We start from the raw sequence: 15,547 nt of genomic DNA on the forward strand, positions 1-15,547 counted from the left end.
TCTCCCTTATACGGACAAAGCTTGCCTAGACATCAACTAAGCCACAAAGCGAAATTGGTGCAACTTTCGGTGGTCTTCGTCCTATTGAGCTCGAATGTCCTTAGGGGCCAACATCTAGTTGATTTTAGTTAAGCTTAGGATATTTGTGCACTGGAGTGATTTTTGGGCTAAGGACGAGTGATGAAATCCCGACCTTATCTTTTTAAATGGGTTCAGCCCTTAGAATATTTTATGCTGATGCCTTATACTATATGCAACAATCAAGAGATTTTTTTTTTTTAATGTTTTATGACATGACATTAAATTTCATTGAATAGGTGATCAAGCAAATTAATTATTTTTTTTAAAAATTTTATGAGTTGACGTTTGAAATTTGAATTCTGAAATTTGAAATTTGAAATTTTAGGTTTTTCCTCTTTTTTTATTTTTGAATAATCACCCTTGATCTGTTCTTAAGGTTTCTTTTCTTCAATTTTTAATTAGCAACAAGGGTTAATGAGATATAATAACAATATAATTCTGATTCTAAAAAAAATAAATGCAGAAAATTTAAAGTAGAAAGCAGCAAGGTTTCGTATTAATCTGATGGTCTTAAAAATGTCAGAATGTCAATCAGACCGTTCCGATTATCTAACAATGTGTCTTGCACTAGCTGACCAAATTTGAGTCAAATCAGACGGCTAATTTCTATGATATCGGAGTTTGATGCCAACTATGTAGGGAATTAAAAATAGTAGTAAAGATGCAATTTTTTTTTTTTCAAAAGAAAAATACTAACTACTAAGGTAAAAATTAAATCTAAAATTATGCTAATAACTCAGCCGTTCCCCGGCAACGGCGCCAAAAACTTGGTGCAAAAATAAAACTGCTCTCCCAAGTGCAGGAGAATCGCACAAGTAATATAACTCGGGAGTCCGAGGTCGATTCCTTAGGGAACGATCTATAGATTATTAGCGTAATTTTTAGATGTAATTTTCAGTTGATTTTCAAAAGTTAAAAGCAGAGGATTAATAGATAACTAAACAGAGTTCAAGAATATAGAGAAGGCTAGGGATCCGGAATCCTCCTTGACAATATTACTTTCATCAAATAAACTTGGCGATTCTTGATTAAGGATTAATATGATAGGGTAGTCCTAATCATGGAATATAAAATCTGAAAACATGAATTAAACATCCAAGTATTTATCGTGCCGGTTACGTCTACGACAAATCAAGCATCGAAACAATCCATGCATCAATAAATATAAACCATACAAGATCTATCTAATAAATAAATATGCAAGAACCCAAAACATACCAATGGATATAAAACAATTAAAATTTAAAGTTTAGAGTGTACTTGATGAAAACAACATGACAAGGGTTCATCCATCACCCTTTGCCAAGGGAATTAGCAAGCCATTACAAACATCATAGACTCTCCCCTGTTACTCCTCTCTCTATTTTTTTTTTCTTCTTTTTCTTTTCGGAAACAGGGCATCCCCTGTTTCCTTATTCTTCTTTTCCTTCAACCGCAGCAGCCGACTCCTCTATTCTTCCTTTTTTTGTGTGGGAATGAAGGACCACCTCCCAGTCGACCCCTCCCCTGTTTTATACAATGAAAACCTCACCAAAAAACAAGATTTCCTCACAAATTAAAACCAAAATTTCCAAACTAAAGATGCTAGAATTTTGCTGGGAGGAGGAGATCGTCCGGGATGCCCATCTCGGCTGGCAGCGGGATGCCCGGTCGCCGGATCCGGCTGTGACGAGGAAATGGGTGCTGCAGAGGCGGAGGGCGTCAATCCGTGGCTGGATTTCGGGCTGGAGGTTGGCACGCGGACGCGGTTGGACGCGGTTCACGGACGCATGATGCTGGGAGGTGATCGCGGAATGATCACGGAAGATTGCTCGCGGGGGAGAAGCTTGGACGGACGCCGTGGAGGAGGCGGATGGCTGGGCGGTGATCACGGGCGTTGCGTTGCTTGATCCGGAAGCTGGGATTACGGGGAAGGAAGATGATGTGGGGTGCTGCTCGCTGGTTCCGCAGGAGAATCAAGAGGAAGAGGATGCGGTGCTTTGGGTGTTTTGGGAAGCTTCACGGGCGCTGGGATACGGGGTCGCACGCGGAAGGAGGAAGCTGGGAAGCGCCTTAAACGGGCGGAAGATGAGGGCGTTGATCGCAGGATCTGGATGAGGGGTTGCGGGAGATCAAATCACAGATCCGTTGCGGGGTTTTGGATCCTCCCGGATGATGAAATTAGACCCTTAGTGGATGCATCTTGCGCTGCCTCCGGATGGCTGCCATGTGTCCCTCGGGTGCAAGTGTGCTTGACCGGGTTCAATTTTGTTCCAGTGTAATCAAGCTTGAAGTCAACCAAATGCACATTTAAACTCTGATTTACTATAATCTGTGCCAAATAAAATATAAAATTAATGCAGCCCTTTTATCATTATTTGTTAGCAATAATATTAATTTAAGCAACGTGTATAACGCACTTTTGTGCTCTCATCACAAGGCATGAGATGAACGGCAATCTAAGCGGTTGATGGCGATGGGATCAAGAGTTTATCAAAGATCGAATCGAGGCTTGGAACCAATTCAAGAGTTGAAGATCAATTGATCGATTGACATGCATGTGCTTGTAATACGACCTAATTAGAATCCATGGTCATCACCTATTTAAAGTTTAGTTTTACTTGATGCTGCGATTAAAACTGCCTGTGATGTGCCGTTTGCATGTGATGTGAATGAGAGTGGGGTAGATAGGTTTACATGTGATGTAACAAATCCAATTGAGACCTAAATTAAAACCTCCTCAATCAAGTCGAGAGTGAACCAACATGAGCAAGTCATATTAGATTAATTGATCTAATTGATTTCTAGAAAAGCATGAAAGGTGGTTACTTAATTAGGACCTTACTCTCTGAGTAAGGGGAGCCTCCCACCTGCTTACCTGGCCAATTGTTTGATTATCTCTTATGAAGAGCTCAAGTTGCAAACACTAAGACCTGATTAACCAATATTAAGTCAATAGGTCTTCAACTGTAGTAGAGCTGCTAAGGTCTTTCTGATGTTGATTTGTCTCGGCTGGATACAGTGGGCAAGTTGCATCGGGGGGCTGGACCTCTCTATAGACATGAGATGTTGTAGGGTAAAGGTGGGGTTGGGCACCAATAACTGTTAGGTGAGGACCCAATGACGACTTTATTTCTACGGTTATACGGTGGGTCTGACTTAACTAAGAAATGAGACCAATAACTGTTAGGTGAGGTCTTCATGGCTTAGAGACCAAGTTGCACTGCAACATGCTTGAGAAGCATTGTACAAGAGTTATACACTCATCCATCTATGTGTCATCAATAACTGTTAGGTGAGATGCCATGTAGATTGGTGAGACCGCAGTACCTACTAGAAATCCTAATCGCGTAGAATTTCCGTTTTCTTACCAGGGAGTGTAAGGGATTCGAGAAAATAGTGGGAAGCACATTTGTTCTAAAAGTCCTTAGAACAGATTAAGGATCAAGTACAAAAGTCTAACTAGAATATTTACTCTCTGCAGATCATAATGTCAGCCTCAAACCCTTTGACCCGTATTCTTGAGACCAATCGATTGACTGGAACCAATTACAAGAACTGGCTAAGAAACCTCAAAATTGTTTTGAACTGTGAGAAAATAGGCTACATACTCGATTCAGATATCCCCACACTACCAACACGTGCTACTGATGTTCAACGTGAGATGCATCAAAAGTGGATGGATGATGACATTAGAGTCAAGTGCTATATGATGGCATCCATGTCCAATGAACTCCAATGCCAGCATGAAAATATGAAGACTGCTAGGGACATACTAGCACACCTGTAAGAGTTGTATGGTGAGCAGAGTCGTACAGCTCGTTTTGAAGTGTCCAAGAGGCTCTTCAAAGCAAAGATGCGCGAGGGGCAGTCTGTCCATGATCACCGTCTGACTATGATCAAGGACCTAGAGGAGCTTGAGAAGCTCGGTATGAACATGCACAAGGAATTGCAAGTAGATCTAATCCTTCAATCCCTACCTAATTCATTTGGACAGTTTATAGTAAACTACCACATGAATAAGATTGAATGCACTAAGACTGAACTGATAAATATGTTGGTAACTGCTGAGGGAGCCTTGAAAGGTTCAAGGGGCTATGTCCTTACTGCTGAGTTGACTTCTGGTTCCAAGAGAAAGTCTACTTGGAAGAAAAAGAAGCCTGCTAAGAAGCAGAAGAAAGACAAAAAGCCAAAGAAGGAAATTCAAAAGAAAAAGGCTAATGACAAAGAAAAATGTTTCCACTGCAATGTCGACGGCCACTGGAAGAGAAACTGTCCTTCATACCTCGAGAGCTTGAAGAACAAGAAAGGTGACACACCTTCAGAAGGTGTAGATTTGCTCATAATTGAAACTAATCTAACGGTTTCTTCTACTTCTAGTTGGGTTATAGATTCTGGTTCTAGTGCTCATTTGTGCACTAACATGCAGGGTCTAAAGAAAAGTAGAAGGTTGGCGGAAGGTGCGGTAACCCTTCGGGTTGGCAACGGGGCAAATGTTGCTGCTGTGGCTGTAGGCACCTACCATCTGCGACTACCGTCTGGTTTTAGTTTATTACTTAGACACTGCTATTATGTACCTGCTGCTAGCAGAAATTTGATTTCTGTTTCATGTCTAGCACAGGAAGGTCATGTTTTTACATTTGACAAAGACTGCTATTCTATTTATTTCAGAAATAAAATAGTCGCACGTGGTTTTATGATTGACAGTCTCTATCATTTGCATATGGATGTATTTATAAATGTGTCTGAGCAAGAAGTGAGTGCCAAAGGATCCAAGAGATCCAGGGATGAGATAAACACAAAAATATTTGTGGCACCTCAGGCTTGGCCATATTGGAGAGGACAGAATGAACAAAATGGATAAAGATGGGCTTCTCGGCTCATCGACTTTCGAGTCATAACCAGTTTGCGAGTCGTGTCTTCAAGAAAAAATGGCTAGATTGCCTTTGTAGGACATGGGGAGAGGACCACTGAAATACTTACCCTGGTACACACAGATGTGTGTGGTCCATTTGATGTGCATGCCAGGGGATGTTATTCGTACTTCATTATCTTTACCGATGATTATTTACGGTATGGATATGTGTATCTTATGAGGCATAAGTCTGAATCTTTTGAAAAGTTCAAGAAGTTCAAGAATAAAGTAAAACAAACTGGAAAACCTCTTAAGGCTCTTCGATCAGATCGAGGAGGAGAATACCTTAGTGAGAAATTCCGGAACTATCTCAAGGAAAACGGTATAGTCTCACAGTGGACACCTCAGGGTACATCTCAACTCAACGGGGTGTCAGAACAGAGAAATCGGACTCTATTGGATATGGTCCGGTCCATGATGAGCTTCACTAATTTACCTATGTTTCTTTGGGGAGATGCCTTACTTACCGCAGTATATCTACTGAATAGAGTTTTCTCTAAATCCGTTCCTACCACACCGTATGAGATATGGCATAGTAAGAAACTAAGTCTTGGTCATCTCAAGATTTGGGGATGTCCGGCCCACGTCAAAAGACTACAGGCGGACAAACTAGAGGCTAGGACCATAAGTGCTCGTTTTATAGGATTTACTAAAGAGTCATTAGGATACAATTTTTACGTCTCAGAGGATCACAATGTGTTTGTGAGTCGTCACGCCATCTTCTTGAAAAACCAGTTTATCCTTGATAGAGGCAGTGGGAGGAAAATTGAGCTTGAAGAGAAAGTCTCTGAAAAGCAACGAGTCATGGATCCTATCGAACCCATTCATACAGAGCCAGTACACGATGTCCCTCAACCACCTCGCAGATCTGGTAGGGTCTCCCATCCTCCCGATAGATACTTAGGTATACTAGAAGAGGATACCGAGGAAATGTTCCTAGTGGGAGATAGGGATCACTTACAGGATCCCAAAACCTACGACGAGGCGATATCTGATATCGATTCCGAGAAATGGTTGGAAGCTATGAAGTCAGAGTTAGACTCCATGCATTCCAACCAAGTCTGGACCTTAGTAGATCCACCAGAAGGTATTGTGCCTATTGGATGCAAATGGATCTACAAAAGGAAGATAGGTTCAGATGGAAAGGTAGAGATCTATAAAGCAAGGCTAGTGGCGAAAGGATATAGTCAACGCGAAGGCATTGACTACAGGAAACCTTTTCACTTGTAGCCATGCTAAAATCCATCCGAACATTGCTTGCCATTGCAGCATTTCATGATTATGAAATCTGGCAGATGGATGTGAAAACTGCTTTCCTGAATGGATATCTTGATGAAGATATCTATATGGAACAGCCTTTGGGTTTCACTTCCAGTGATGGAGATCACAAGGTCTGCAAGCTGCAAAGATCCATCTATGGACTAAAGCAAGCATCTCGGAGTTGGAACACTCATTTCGATGATGCAATCAAAACATTTGATTTCATCAAAAACGAAGAGGAACCGTGTGTTTACAAAAAGGTTAGTGGGAGTACTGTCGTATTTCTCGTACTGTACGTGGACGACATCCTCCTGATAGGGAATGATATTCCCATGCTAACCTCGGTCAAGGTCTGGTTGTCAAAAGAGTTCTCAATGAAAGATCTTGGGGAAGCATCCTATATTTTGAAAATAAAGGTCTATAGAGATAGATCTAAAAGGATGCTTGGCCTATCACAGAAGATGTACATAGAGAAAGTGCTGAAAAGGTTCAGCATGGAAAACTCTAAAAGGGGTCTCTTACCCCTAAGGCATCGAATTCATCTCTCCAAGAAGAGATGCCCCAACACATCTGAAGAGATTCAATGCATGAGCAAGATCCCCTATGCATCAGCAATAGGGAGCCTCATGTATGCCATGCTATGTACATGACCTGATATAGCCCTTGCTGTGAGTGTCACAAGCAGATATCAGTCGAATCCAGGTGAAGAACACTGGACAGCCGTGAAGAATATTCTTAAGTACTTGAGAAGAACTAAAGATTTATTCTTGGTCTTTGGAGGATCATCAGAGTTAAAGGTAGAAGGGTACACAGATTCAGACTTCATGACTGATGTCGATGATAGGAAGTCAACATCTGGATATGTGTTCTTGTGCAATGGTGGTACGGTGAATTGGAAAAGTTCTAAACAACCGATCATTGCTGATTCTACTATGGAAGCTGAATACATCGCCGCCTCTGAAGCTGCTAAAGAAGGCTTCTGGTTCAAGAAATTTATTGCAGAGTTGGACGTGATGACATCAGATGCCATAACACTCTACTGCGATAATCATAGCGTCATAGCTCTTGCTAAGGAGCCAAGGTCTCCTCTACGCGACTATGTTGAGAAGAAGTATGTCGAGATGCAGAGAGTAAACTCCGCGGACAACGTGGCAGACCCATTCACTAAGCAGCTAAGTCAACAAAAGACTGAAGCCCACCTTGAGAAGATGGGACTAAGAAATTAATAAGATGATGATGCATATTCTCAAGAGTTGAGAATTTGAGCCATGTATCATTAGTGATTAATTTCTAAACGCTCCTGATCGATGGATCATCACGAGGACGGTGATCGATCCGATAAGATCAATGCACACATTACTTTCCCTATGGATGGACGAGACTCAAGTCCACGGTGTGGAGACACTGAAGTAATAGTGCAGGTGCTTATTAGAGAACAAGGGTACTGAGCGTGACTAAGACAAGAAGTCACTTGGATGTCTATCCACTCGTCAGTGACTTGCTTGATGTTGCAGTAGTGTGACTGGTCCTTTGACCTGCGAGACTTCGGCTACTCATAGTGAGGTTATTGTAGTTTGACTGCACAAATACATGGTCTCTAGTCATATGGGTCCATGCAGTATAGATTGGCTGCAGTAGGTTTACTGTAGGAGTAGGGTATGCATCTACAAGGAACCTATCGACCTTGATAGATAAGGAGAGATCCTATGTGATTTATAAGACTGAGTTCATAAGACCTCGGTCGGGGCAGATTGCACAGTGGAGAAAGAGTTCTCCGCTCTCGAACTTAAGTCGAATAAATCTTGACATATGACAGACGAAGGGGTTTGACGAGTTATCCATGACCTCCGTCCTGTAGGGATCCACGATAGAAGGACTGTATCACATGATAACTGCACCTAGAGGTTCATCATTCTATTCTGCTGGGTAGCCACTACATGCTGTTAGGTGTCACTGGTGGATGGTGGTACTCACAGGGATTATCTCGATGATCGATTAACCCTAATGAGTAGAGTTGGAATCGTTCCGATCCATTAAAAGGAGTTTTCAATGATATTGTAATAAGAGATCACAATATATCTCACTACCAGTCAGAGTAGAACCTATGGGGTCACACACACTAGAGGCATTGACTGATTCGATGGTTGAATCGTGATTAGGAATCACAAGTAATCAATTCAATTGATAATAAGTTGAAGAAGGAACAAAGGAACTTAATTAATTGGACTTAAAACAAGAGTCCTACTTGGAGTAGGATTCTTAGAGTCCTAATTGGATTAGGACTAGGAATCCTACTTGGACTGGGAATCCTATTTGGAGTAAGACTAGAATTCCTACTTGGAGTAGGATTCCTATAATCCTAATTAGATAGGGGCTCGTTTGGTTCCGGGAAGCATTTTCCTTCCTAGGAATATGATTCCTGGGAAACAAATTCCTAGAAAGAGGATGCCTAGGAAAGTACTTTTGGCATGTTTGGTTGACCATGGGAAAGTGACAAATTTCCAAGATGCTTATGTTTGGTTGGCCATCCACTTTCCTAGGAAAGTTATATATAATTTCTATTATGCCCTTAATAAAAATTAGATTTTTAATGCCTCTTTAATGCTTCTTTAATGCTGAAGGGACTTTTTGGAAAAAAGTAAAAATGGAGTGATTCCCGCCTAATGGGAAAGTAACTTTCCCATGTTTCTCATGGAAAAGACTTTCCTATGAAATGTGGGAATCACATTCCCATGGGAATACAATTTTCCCTTCTCTCTCCTTTGAAAACTCCAACCAAACAAGAGGCATCTCATTACTTTTCCGTTGACCACACTTTCCCCCTTTCTTTTCCCGCGAACCAAACGAGCCCTAGGAGTTTTGAATTAAATTTGGATTCCTACTTGGAGTAGGATTTCTAGAGTCCTAATCGGATTAGGACTTTGAATTCAAATTAGAGTCCTAATTGGATTAGGACTAGAATTAAACAAATCCTAATTGGATTAGGATTTCTTAAGTCATAATTAATTATTAATCTAATGAATCAACATGACTCCTAATTGGGTTAGGATTGAAGAGTTCGATTGAGTTATGGTTCATTCAAGTTCTAATTGGATTAGGACTAGCATAGATTGAACCCGATTGATTCATGATTTGGTTAATCTTAATTAGATTAGGACTAAACCATAAGAAGGACACATAATCTCCCTTGGAGGAGGATTAGGTTAACCATGAAGGAGGGGCACACGCCCCTCCTCCTTTTCCTTGCTTGGTGCGGCAAAGAAGAGGGGCCAGCGCCCCTCTTGGAAGTTTATCAAGGAGCTCCTACAAAGTAGGAGCTCCACATGCTATTTAAGAGGAGGCGTGGGGGCTGACCTAGGGCATCATTGAAGCCCTCTCCCTCTCCAATTCGTGGCCCCCTCTCCTCCCCTTTCCTTGGTTCAGCCGCAAGCAAAGGAAGAAAAAGAAAGGTGGCCTCTTCATCCTCCCTTCCTCCTTCCAACGCAAGGAAAAGAAGGAGGGCTGCAGGGATTTTGTTCCTTTACTATTCTTCATCCTTCTTCTTCCTCCTCTCAAGCACATTCAAGAGTGGAAAGAAAGAGAGGAGATCAGCCATTAAAAGTTATCTCTGCAAGGGAGCTAGCACCCTGGGGAGACAAAGAAGCTTGATCGGTTCTTGCTTCGTGTGGATACCCGTAGAGGCCGGGCACTTGAACGGCTTCAAGCGAACCTTCATCCAAAAGCACAATCATCAATTTGCGGTGATCATCTACCCGCACAAGGTGAAGATCTGATCTTCTAATGTTATTTAAAAGTTTTTAATCCTTATCTATCTACAAACGGTTTTAAACAACGTTCATGCGATGAACGGTTGATCCCGCGCATGCCTCTTCCGCTGCATCTGAATTTTTGAAATTTTTCTGCGGCATGGGCGGGTTCCTAACACCAATTAGATTAGAACTTCAAATTATTAAGAGTCCTACTGGGAGTTCTACTTGGAGTAGGACTCCTAGAGTTCTAATTAGATTAGAACTTCAAATTATTAGAGTACTACTTGGAGTAGGATTTCTAAAAGTCCTAATTGGATTAGGACTAAAATTATATAAGTCCTAATTGAATTAGGATTCCTAGAGTCCTAATTAATTTTGGTCCAATAGATAAAGATGACTCCTAATTAGATTATGATTCATGTGAATCAAATAGGGAGACTAATTAGGTCCTACTTAGATTAGGATTCAATGAACCAAGGACCACCTAAATCCTAATTTGATTAGGATTAGAAGGGAGGGGCTCTTCCCCCTCCCTTCCTCGGATGCTCCTGGGATCCGCATCCCGGATGGCTGGGATGCGCGAGCCAGATGGACGGGACTTGCGTCCCAGATGCCCGGGTCGCGAGACCTGTTTTGGCCAAACTTTGGTGCGGCTCCTCCTAACTTCTAGGAGGAGTCCACGCCTAGGGCTTCAAAGAAAAAGAATAAAAAGAGGGGCAGCCCCCCTTGGGATTATTCTTGGTGGTTCTTTTTAGGCGAGCGGACTCCATCTCTCCCTTCTTCTTCTTCCATCCGCAAGACACAAAGAGAGGTAGCAAGCATGGAGTCTTCTTCCTCCTCTTGGTCAGCTACATGGAAGAAAATAAAGAGAGGAAGGTGTTCCTCTCTTCCCTCCTTCTTCATCCATAGTAAAGGAAAGGCAAGAAAGTCCTTCTTCCTTCTCCTTCTTCTTCCTCTTGGAAGCAATCAAGAGTTGATTGCTTAGAGGAGTTCCAACCATCAAAAAGGGATCTCTGCGAGGGAGCTAGCACCCCGGTGAGATCATGACCTTGATCGATCCAGATCTTCGTGTGGATACTCGTAGAGACCGGATGCTTGTGCGGCTTCAAACGAACCCAATTTACATGGTCATCAGATAGCGGTGAAGATCTACCCACTCAAAGGTAAAGATTTAATCTTTACAATTATTTTTGTAGATCTGAAAGTTAATCAAGTAATTAATTTTAATCTATCCTTTAGATGATAAGAGCACACTTCGGACCGTCCTGGAAACAGGTAGAGAAAGAGGAACTTGACCCTAACCGCGACCTGCCGGTAGAACCAAAGTTATCAAAAGAAGCATGACCCTAACCGCGACCTGCCGGTAGAACCAACACTATCAAGTTCTAATCCAAGAACAAAGGTGAAGCTCTCACATAAGAGAAACTCTCAAATTTCATTCATGCGTTCCCCCCCTCTCAAGTACAATCAGGTGCTATTTTAAGGCTGAAATGGCTTCAAAGAGAAGCAACTCCTAGGAAATTACATAGCACTACTTGTCATGCATTTTCCAAGGCTGCATTTACCAAGGCTTGGAAAAGATGCATGTTACACCTACTCCTAGAAAAGTAACCAGAACTTAGGAAAAAGATCCCAAAGTAATTATAGTGACTTTGGGAACTACAAGAAAGTCTGAATGTGACTTGGGGAATACAAAACATCATCTGAAATATCCAAAAGTATGCACGAAAATCCAAATACAATAGGAAAGTTGGCCTTCCCATGAATGCTTCTTGTCATGTGATTTGGACTTTCCAAAGTGTTGTCTTCAGGTTGGACTCAAAGCATCTTCACCCAATTGTATGAAAGTGACCCAATTAGGTGCAACCTCTATCTCACGTTGGTCTTCTTTTCTTTTGATTTTTATGATCAGGCTTTCCAAAGCTTGTTTCATCCTCTCAGTCTTGGCCCTAGTCATAGGACCTTCAATTCCATGCAAAGGATCTTTAGATGGGTTGGTTGCGTCTCTATCATTGGTTGCGTCTCTATCATTCCCTCCCTCTTCAAAAGGATTCGTCCTCGAATCAGATTCATCACCTACATCAAACAAAGATAGATCAGCCACATTAAAGGTAGCACTTACATTACCATATTCACTTGGCAAGTCCAACTTGTAGGCATTGTCATTGATCTTCTCTAGAACTTGGAAGGGTCCATCTCCTCTTGTTTGCAGCTTAGATTTTCTTTGAGTGGAAAACCTCTCCTTCCTCATATGAACCCAAACCCAATCTCCTGGTTCAAAAATAACTTTAATACGCCCCTTATTTGCTTGCTTTGCATATTGCTCATTCTTCCTCTCAATGTTGGCTCGAACTTTTGCATGCAACTCCCTAACCCCAGATCCGCGCTGTAGAGGAGCTCATCAGGTTCCATCCGAGTATCCGCCTTTTTCTTACCATCCAAATTGGTACACTCATTAGTAGGCAAAGGTAAGATGTCTAAAGGAGTCAAAGGATTAAAGCCATACACAACTTCAAAAGGAGAATAAGAAGTAGTTGAATGAACAGTTCTATTATAAGCAAACTCAACATGTGGCAAGCATTTCTCCCAATTTTTCAAATTCTTTTGAATGATAGCACGCAACAAGGTAGTAAGTGTTCTATTTACTACTTCAGTTTGTCCATCCGTTTGAGGATGTGCAACAGTAGAAAATAAGAGTTTTGTTCCTAGTTTATTCCACAAAGTTTTCCAAAAATGACTTAGGAACTTTACATCCCTATCACTTACTATTGTTCTAGGCAATCCATGCAAGCGCATTATCTCTTTAAAGAACAGATCAGCAATATGTGTTGCATCATTGGTTTTAGAGCATGCAATGAAATGTGCCATTTTACTAAACCTATCAACAACGACAAATATACTATCTTTGCCACCTTGAGATCGAGGTAATCCTAACACGAAATCCATTGAAATATCAGTCCAGGGTTGATTAGACACAGGCAAAGGTGTATAGAAGCCATGGGGCATGACTTTAGATTTAGCTTGTTTACATGCTATGCACTTATCACAGACCGATTGCACATCATGCTTCATGTTAGACCAATAAAAATGCTCATGCAATATTTCTAAGGTCCTTTTTATCCCAAAATGTCCCATCAATCCACCACCATGACTTTCTCTAACTAGCATTTCACGCAAGGAACAAACAGGCACACACAATTTATTTTTCTTAAACAAGAAACCATCATGCCTATAATAGTCCCCAAAAGCATGTTTAGAACAAGAATCCCATACTTGGCCAAAGTCAGAATCATTAGCATATAAGTCCTTTATAAACTCAAAACCAAGTAATTTAGTTTGCAAAGAAGTAAGCAATGCATACCTTCTGGACAATGCGTCAGCCACTTTGTTTTCCTTACCATTCTTGTACTTGATTACATAAGGAAACATCTCAATGAATTCCAACCACTTGGCATGTCTTTTTTGAAGCTTACCTTGAGATCTTAGAAACTTCAAGCTTTGATGGTCAGAATGAATTATGAATTCCCTTGACCACAAGTAGTGTTGCCAAGTTTGCAAAGTTCTCACCAAAGCGTACAACTCTTTGTCATACGTGAAATAATTCAATGATGCCCCATTAAGCTTTTCACTAAAGTAAGCAATTGGTTTAGAGTCCTGCATTAGTACGGCCCCTATGCCAACACCAGATGCATCACATTCAATTTCAAAAGCTTTATCAAAATTAGGCAAACAAAGCAAAGGTGCATTGGTCAATTTTTCTTTTAATGAATTAAAAGCTTCCTCATGCACTTCATTCCACTTAAACATAACATTCTTTTTAACAAGTTCATTCAAAGGTGCAGCAATAGAACTAAAGTTCTTTACAAACCTTCTATAAAAACTTGCTAAACCATGAAAACTTCTTACCTCATTTGCATTCTTAGGTGTAGGCCATTCTCTAATTGCCCTTACCTTCTCCTCATCCACACTTATTCCTTTCGAGCTTACAACAAAACCCAAAAACACAACAGATTCATGGCAGAATGAACACTTTTTAAGATTAGCATATAATTTGTTTTCTCTCAAAACATTAAGAACAACATGCAAATGATTAACATGTTCATCTAAGGTTTTGCTATAAATCAAAATATCATCAAAATACACTACAACAAATTTCCCAATGAAAGAACGCAAAACATGGTTCATTAACCTCATGAAGGTGCTGGGTGCATTAGATAAGCCAAATGGCATCACCATCCACTTATATAAACCATATTTTGTTTTAAAAGCTGTTTTCCATTCATCACCTTCTTTTATGCGAATTTGATAGTATCCACTCTTCAAATCTATTTTAGAAAACACACACGAACCATGCAATTCATCAAGCATATCATCCAATCTAGGGATAGGATATCGATACTTTACAGTGATTTTATTTATGGCTCGGCAGTCCGTACACATGCGCCACGTCCCATCTTTCTTCGGAACCAAGATCACAGGAGCAGAACACGGGCTAAGACTCTCCCTCACAAATCCTTTTTGCAGCAACTCATCTACTTGCCTTTGAATTTCTTTTGCTTCCTCTGGACTTGTTCTGTAGGCTGGTCTATTTGGGATTGAAGAACCTGGAATTAAGTCAATCTGATGCTCAATACCTCTTGTAGGAGGTAATCCATGGGGAATTTCTTCTGGAAAAATATCACCAAATTCCTGTAACAAAGAAACAACCATACTAGGCAAAGAAGAATTGAGTTCGTTAGTGAAATAAACATCCTTGTGTATGAGCACAAGTAGCTGCTCTTTTGCTAACAAGGCACTCTCAACCTCTCTTTTGCTTGCAAATGCACTCACTCGCTTTTTTTTCTCTTCTTGGATTCTGATTTATTCTTTTCTTTCATCTGCTCACTCTCATTTTTCTTATCTTTCCTCTCTTTTTCTTGAATGCTCAATTGCTCCTCTCTCAACTTACACTCTCTTGTAATTCTGATTTGATCAGCATAGGCCTCGGTTGGTTGGAGAGGTGTTAAAACAATAGTGTGATTGTTCATAACAAGAGTGTATCTATTTTTGTACCCATCATGAATAACCCTTCTATCAAATTGCCACGGACGCCCAAGAAGTAGATGTCCAGCATGCATAGGTGTCACAAAGAACTTCATCCTTGTATTTACCGATGGAAAATGAAATCATCACTTGCTTAGTCACTGATGCGGTTGGATCCACTAGACCGCCTCGGACTTAATCATTTGGTTATTTTTGCTTTTGAGTCCTTGATGTTAATTTTATTTCAGCATAGACTTGCTCGGGTTAGCCGACTTGGCCTTTATTAGAGTCGCTTTGGGTTTAGTTGTTTCTTGAATTCAATTAGATCAAGTCAAGTTAAGGGGTCCGGTAGCCACCTATAAATAGATGTGGTGAGCACCTATTTCAGTATGCAAAAATTGATTGAAAGGCTTTTGCCCTAACTCTCTTCCCTTCTCTCTTCTCTTCTTGCGACGCCTTCCTCCTCTCCCTAGGCCGCCGTCCAAGGCCGCCGCCCCCTCCTTCATCCGGCTGCACCACCTCTGTCCCGAGAGGCCAGCCA

The 15,547-nt window shown here is 41.1% G+C and overlaps 1 pseudogene; it reads right to left on the reverse strand.

Moving 5' to 3' along the window:
- The window catches only part of LOC120107083, a 28,079-nt pseudogene extending 13,385 nt beyond the window's left edge, over positions 1-14,694 (reverse strand).
- Between the last annotated feature and the right edge of the window lie 853 nt (positions 14,695-15,547).

Source organism: Phoenix dactylifera, unplaced genomic scaffold (genome assembly GCF_009389715.1).
Source record: "Phoenix dactylifera cultivar Barhee BC4 unplaced genomic scaffold, palm_55x_up_171113_PBpolish2nd_filt_p 000759F, whole genome shotgun sequence".
Classification (NCBI taxonomy): Eukaryota; Viridiplantae; Streptophyta; class Magnoliopsida; order Arecales; family Arecaceae; genus Phoenix; species Phoenix dactylifera.